A 7,500-nucleotide genomic window follows, 5' to 3' on the forward strand; every position below is an offset into this window, starting at 1 on the left:
CTGACTTACATAAAGTTAGTTTCCCTTTGTCCATATATACATGTATTAAGTCTTTTGTGTACCACCTGATGTTTTCATAGAAATCTAGTTCCTAGTTGGCATTATCTATCACATTATGTACCTTATATTGTTCATGAAGACCCATAAATATTCCATATAGAATTGTGTTGTATGTACTAAGTGGGGATTTGAGGTAAATTGCTGCAGTTAAATAGCTACCTGTGCACTACCCTCACGTTACACCATTAGAGATTCAAACATTTTAACTCGAAATTCAATTGATCAGTTAAAATTCCCAGCAGCTTTATCCCATTGGGTACTTCATGATTGCTCAATTAAATACGATAGTAAGCCTAACCTTGTCGATATCTGCTGAACATTTTAGTTAGCCTTTATTCTATTTAGACTTTCCTCACTGAATGGGTATTTTATGATGAATTTCCAATAAATCAACTCTTAGTGTTGTCAAGTAAAAATCCCAAATCCATCAACATTTGTACTTCAATCTATATTTCTGCTGCCTAGTATATATTGGCACTACAAAAACAGTGCCCTGCACGAAACAGTGAAATCTGTTTACACAATAACTTCCTTTAAATTCAAATACCTCTAGAAAATTTATCTTTTCCAAGTAGTTATTACACTCCAGTGTACTCCTAGAAACTTCAACATAGACTTTGCACGTAACTCTGTCAAGGAAAAGGAAGGATGGAGGAGTTTGTAGTCCTTTTGGTTGCCATTCTGGTATTCATTTACATTTCCATTTACCCAGTACACGTTTTAACCCTTGAAAAGATGGAATAGAAAAAAATTATGAAGGCTATTGTCAACATTTGAATTATTCATTGAAGCAATAGTGCTTTATTACCCTTAAAATTTAAATTTTGATAATGTAATACAGGATTCAGTGTTTTTATATATATCTTGACAACTAGATTATAATGTTTTTGTTAGCAAAAACCATGTAAAATGATTTAGGTTAGATATTTCAAAATCTATAGCATGTTCACGATATGATATTTTTTTGTGAAAGTAAATTCTTCAAGGCTTGAATGTCTTAGTTTATAGATTATTTGCTATATTTCAGAAGATAAGTCTTAATGTGCTATTAGAAGCACCATGTAATCATACTTTGCCCATTCCAGAATTCTATATTTGCTATTAATTAGCTTCCAAAGCTTTCTTTTGCTCACTCCAGAATCCAATCTTCCCTTGCAATTAGCTACCAAAGCTTAATTTGTCAATTCCAGAATACTATCTTTTTCCAATAATTAGCTTCCAAAGCTTTTTTTGCCCCTTCCAGATTCATATCTTTGCTTGCAATCAAACCCAAAGCTTTCTTTTGCATCCCAGAATCCTATCATTTGCCAGTAATTAGCTTTCAAAGCTTCTTTTGCATCCGAGAATCATGCCATTTTCCAAGAATTAGCTTCCAAAGCTATTTCTGCATTCCAGGATCCTGCCATTTTCCAATAATTAGCTTCCAAAGCTATTTCTGCGTTCCAGAATCCTATCTATTCTTGTCATTAGCTCCCCAAGCCTTGCTTCCATTTTACCTCTTAATGTTAGACATTTATGAGGCCTCAAATAGCCTTGATTTCACAACAGTTATTGATGCCATTTGATAAAGGTTAGTGTACAATGCAACGCTTTCCAAACTTAAGTAAGACCAGTTACGGGTATAGAGTATTCAAGTTCTTGTTTGTGTCTTATCTCAGGTGTGTCAAAGTACAAGTTGTTACCTCATATATTTTGGCTACTTGTTTCAAAGGGATGCATCCCAGCAACTATGTGTAATCAGTATCTCATATTTTATAGTATTATTCTGAGTTTTCATAAGACTCATTATTTGGTTTTCTCGTAATGTTTTGTTCCAGCATCCTAGTAACTATCAATTAGATCCATTTATGTATCAATAATTAGCTCTCTGTATTGGGAATTTCTGAATGTTTCTCTACATTAAGTATCTTAATTTTGTTTAAACATTAAATTACTACAAATTCATATCAATTAGCTACCATATCTCCATTATGTTCTGACATTAGAAGCCTGCAGGCACTGTATTCCAATTGATGATGATGTATTCTTGTCTTTTACAACAAATTCAGTTCTTACAATAAAAGTTTTTAACTAAAAAACATGTTTTATTTTATTCTCTTTAGCTTAATAGTTTACCTATTTTTTTTTCTGAATCTAAGGGGTATGTGGTTTTTTTCCATACCCAAAAGTGTAAAAATTATCCATTTAAACAAAAAAAATCTGAGGGAATCATAAATGGAAGTTACTGTATGTCCCTAAAAAGAGCAGTACTGACATCCATATCTTAATAGTAAAATATCTACTTAAGAGACAAATATTCAACACAACCAGGATAAGTATTGATGGACTTAAAGATGTTTACATTACAAATCAAAGAAACGAAGATGTTTACATTACAAACAAAGAAAAGAGATCTTACATTATTAAATTCAACTCTACTTCAAGGGCTGCTTCTCTAGTCTTACACAGCAGGGGAGCCCCACTACCTATAGGACCTTCACTGTTTATAGTCCTTTTATCGTATACATTTCAAGAGACTCGGCATTTAACACCACATATGCTCGTTTATTGTCAAATCCACGTTATCAAAACACTTAAAAAACAAAAAAGTCTTCAGTATCCTCTTGAAAGACTTAATATCTTCAGTCTTTAAGATGTCTAGTGGGAGCATATTGTATAGCCTTGCCTTTATGTTATGAATAATGATGCTAAAATAAAACTTGCATGCAAAGATTTTAAGAGTGTTATTGTAAAACTTCTTTCCTGCACCATGCAAGACAACGAAAGGAAGACCACTAAAGTCTTTTAGAGAAGTGAGAGTACACTAACGAAGGCTACAGAAAGACTTGAAGAATCAAAATTCTCTAATAAATGGTCCAAAGTTATGAAGAGTCAAACTCTTACGAAGGTTTAAGTTCAAACTTGCAACAAATGTTTTTATATTGACCAGGCTAATATAAGTCTTTTTATAGTTTATATATGAAATAACTTTTTTGACGTTACTGTTTTTTAAAATATATTATTTTAATTGTTCCTTATTTCTCATATAGTTTATTTCCTTATTTCCGTTCCACAGTGGGCTGTTTTTCCCTGTTGGAGCCCTCGGGCTTATAGCATCATGCTTTTCCAACTAGGGTTTGTAGATTAGCTAGTAATAATAATAATAATAATAATAATAATAATAATAATAATAATAATAATAATAATAATAATAATAATAATAATAATAATAATAATAATACAAAGTTTTAAAAAATCGTAATTTTTATTTCAAAACCTTCAAAGCTCCGTTTCAAAACTTGAATCAAACGTCGTACAACTTTCGTCATATATTTCAAACTTGAAACAAATAAGTCTGACGCATGTAAATATAAAATAAATAAATATTCAGATGACTACTTCTTTAAAATAGTAGGTTTTTCAAGAATCATTCTGGTTCAGAATTTAGTTAAACCTAACTTCCTACATAAAAAAAACTGTCAATTCGTTAAAACTAATTTGTTTTGGTCTATTTAACAAGATGTATAAAAATGACTAATAGATTTATCTCATTGAAAGAGCATACATTCATACTGATATTATTATTATTATTATTATTATTATTATTATTATTATTACTATTACTATCTAAGCTACAACCCTAGTTTGAAAAGCAAGATGCTATAAGCCCAAGGGCTCCAATAGGGAAAAATAGCCCAGTGAGGAAAGAAAATAAGGAAATAAATAAATGGAGAACAAATTAACAATAAATCATTCCAAAAAAATAACAACGTCAAAACAGACATGTCATATATAAACTATTAACAACATCAAAAACAGATATGTCATAAATAAACTATAAAAAGACTCATGTCCGCCTGGTCAACAAAAAAGCATTTGCTCCAACTTTGAACTTTTGAAGTTCTACTGATTCAACTACCCGATTAGGAAGATCATTCCACAACTTGGTAACAGCTGGAATAAAACTTCTAGAGTACTGCGTAGTATTGAGCCTCATGATGGAGAAGGCCTGGCTTGTTAACATACAGCAGAGGACTTCAGGACAAGAAATGTATTTCCCTCATACATTCTGCACATGCATAAATACTCGTACAGGGCCGAGGGCAATTTATTCAATTCCGGCGAATTAAAAAAGGAAATGAAAAAGTTTATGTGATATCCTAACGTACATCCACCCCCATCCTGCTAACAGCTCTGGGTTTGAATGGTCAAACCGTCAAAGGATAGTCCTCTAATAGGATATTCTATCCTATTTTTCTTCCTCTTATTTTTGTTAAAGTTTTTATAGTTTATATTTGTATTTTAATGTTATTACTATTCTTGAAATATTTTATTTTTCCTTGTTTTCATTCCTCACTGGGCTGCTTTCCCTGTTGGGGCCTCTGGGCTTATAGCATCCTGCTTTTCCAACTAGGATTGTAGCTTAGCAAGTAATAATAATAATAATAATAATAACAATAATAATAATAATAATAATAATAATGAATTGTTTTTGTTATAATAATTGCATATATCAAACTACACATAGGAATTCGATGCGGGCATCATCACAGAGAACGTAAAAAAAAAAAAAAATATGGCAGGACGAAACAAAGGCTAATGGTTATTGACCCCCAGAAAACCAGCCCCTGGTAGTGCGTGAGAATTCCACGCGTCTGCGTTAGGGCTAAAGCAAGAGGTAGAAGAAAAGGGTTATGGCGGAGGAAGGGTGGTGGTGCGTTGGCAGATACAAAAGGAAAAACCGGGAGTAATTCGAAACAAAGACTAATGGTATGATAAAGAGGCGAGCAAGAACAGTGCTCGTGAATTAATCGTTTTAGAACTATGTTAATATTCAAATGATATTTTTGGATTCATTGGGCTCTCGTCAAATAATCTATATGGAGGGTTTGTTATGGCATAAAAACGGTTGTAGGCGAATGACATGTTATACACACACGAGAGAGAGAGAGAGAGAGAGAGAGAGAGAGAGAGAGAGAGAGAGAGAGAGAGAGAGAGATTCAACATGGGAATGAATAGAATAAAGCGGAGAAAGATGATAGAGGAGAAGAAAGATGGAGAGAGTGGGGAAGATGAGGTTTCTGAGCTAAGAGACTCAAGCAATTACGGTTGAGGCTCAACCGTTGAGCTGCGAGGCAGCCAATCAGGAGTATACATTATCAAATATTTAACCCTAATGTCTAGACACTTGAAATCCATCTACAACACGTCTACTAGCCTTGTCTTTTTGGATACCCAAGTACTAAAACATAAGGACCACTTATTCACCCTTTATACTGGTATCCTATTTAGTGTTTCATAAAATATGCTACTTTATTCAGTTATATATGCAATAAGGAACAGACTTGGAGAGGAAGAAAAGTCTACGGGAATTCTCACTCATGAACATTTATCTTTGTAAATACTTTATGAATTGCACTAAAAAAATTGTATTAAAAATGGTAAATGCCAGGCAACATTTATTCCAGGACTTTTACAGATTTAAAACGGATTTATTGACGTAAAGGACTGATATTACGGTCACCAACCCGTAAAAGATAATAACAAAATAGGGTAAAATGATGATTGCCTTTATTTTACTGAAATACGACTGAACAGATTTTTACGATGAATTTCCGATTAAGATTATTTTTTTAACAGTGTACGGAGAGTAAACATATTGAGCGGTATTTTCTTTCAGGCAGTTTGCGTCTCGATTGTCTGTTCTTACAAGAAACAAAGGTTCCCACTCCGAGAAAGGATTACTTCTATACAGATTGAAATTACACTGGCTCTCTAATAAAGCCAGAATAGAGTAATATATGTGCATTGACTCAAATCAGAATCTGGCATCTAAAATATCTAAGAGAACTGCTACACATCGTCCAGCCAAGAAATCGTGTTGACGGAAGAATAGTTAAAAATGGTCTCATGTTATTGGAGCCAGGCTGTACCACGGCTGTAGGCTTAAGCGTCTTCAAATATGCGGCCCCAAGTCTCTATAACTAGCTCCCACTAGGCATCGGGAAGACAATATAATAGGGCTTCCGAGAAGAAACTGAAGACTTTCTCAAAGTGCTTTAATTATGTAGATTTGACAATAAACAGTTAGAAAAAAACGTAATTTTCAGCGAAATTCTCCGTAAAAATACACTATTCTCAGCCCTATTTCAGTAAAATACAGGGGACCGAAACTTTACCTTACTTTGTTATCTTTTACGGGTGTGTGACCTCAATATCACTCGTTTACGTCAATATAACCGTTTTTATGACGGTGAAAATCCTGTAATAAATGTCGCCAGACTTTTACCGTTTTTTACTTGTTTACTTGTTTTGGGTTTAAATCCAACCCTCCACTGAAATCGAGTGAACTACTTCTCGGGCGGGTCCATATTAATCATGTAACGAAACATTTTCATTATAACTTATACAATTCTTTGATTGTAGCATCTTCCAAATCATATGATCTTGTGAAAAGTAATGTCTTTAGTTTCTTCTTAAATTCAATTGCTCCCTTTTAAGTGCAAATTTTTAACAGTGCAGAATACGCTGTGTGATATTTCAAATACGTAATGATGTATAAGACAATTAGATCTTGTAGGTCCTGCAAGGCACAATGCTCCCTTGTGTGACAGGACCAGGAAATCAGCCCTTAAAAGTAAATTGAATAAACCAGCTCCCGAGGAACATCAAGTATTAGGCGAAAGGCATTTCCTCTTTTAAAAGTAACATAAGAAAAATCCAGAATGCTGTGAAAATCAAATATGAATTAAGGCAAACACATTCAGAGTTTCATAACAAAAGGCCAGATTAATATAGGCGATTAACTTCCACCCCTTTGCTAATAAATTCTTTCTGGTCATCGCTGCAGTAAAAGGATCCAATATCCAACAGCAATAATGCATTTATTTTTTAACCAAGAGATAGTGTCCTACTGGTTAAAGCCGATAGACCCTTCAAAGAGAAGCTATTCTAAAGGGCAGATCATTTAATAATGTTCAAATCAATATCTCATCTTAATTTTTGATACTACAAACATAATTAGCATCCTTTAGATTGATTGACTAAAAGGTTTTCTGGCATCGGGGCTATATATTTTTTTTCCGTCGTGTATATCATTAATATTAAAAGCATGAATGTGGCAGTGATTTGTCTATAATTAACTTAGCACTACTCTCTTTAAGGAAATATATATATATATATATATATATATATATATATATATATATATATATATATATATATATATATATATATATATATATATATATACATATATATATATATATATATATATATACATATATATATATATATACATATATATATATATATACATATATATATATATACATATATATATATATATATATATATATATACATATATATATATATATATATATATATATATATACATATATATATATATATATATATACATATATATACATATATATATATATATATATACATATATATA

At 32.1% G+C, this 7,500-nt stretch overlaps 1 protein-coding gene and 1 long non-coding RNA gene across 2 annotated transcripts in view; one reads left to right on the forward strand and one right to left on the reverse strand.

Moving 5' to 3' along the window:
- The window catches only part of LOC137659564 (uncharacterized), a 12,426-nt gene extending 10,309 nt beyond the window's left edge, over positions 1-2,117 (forward strand). Inside the window, exon 4 of the mRNA XM_068394425.1 lies at positions 1-2,117. This exon is cut by the window's left edge and continues 427 nt beyond it. The gene's annotated coding sequence lies outside the window, so the exon portion shown is untranslated.
- The window catches only part of LOC137659565 (uncharacterized), a 67,539-nt gene that overhangs the window by 55,045 nt on the left and 4,994 nt on the right, over positions 1-7,500 (reverse strand). The gene's annotated exons all lie outside the window — the stretch shown is intronic.

This window comes from Palaemon carinicauda, chromosome 20 (genome assembly GCF_036898095.1).
Source record: "Palaemon carinicauda isolate YSFRI2023 chromosome 20, ASM3689809v2, whole genome shotgun sequence".
NCBI classification, from domain to species: domain Eukaryota; kingdom Metazoa; phylum Arthropoda; class Malacostraca; order Decapoda; family Palaemonidae; genus Palaemon; species Palaemon carinicauda.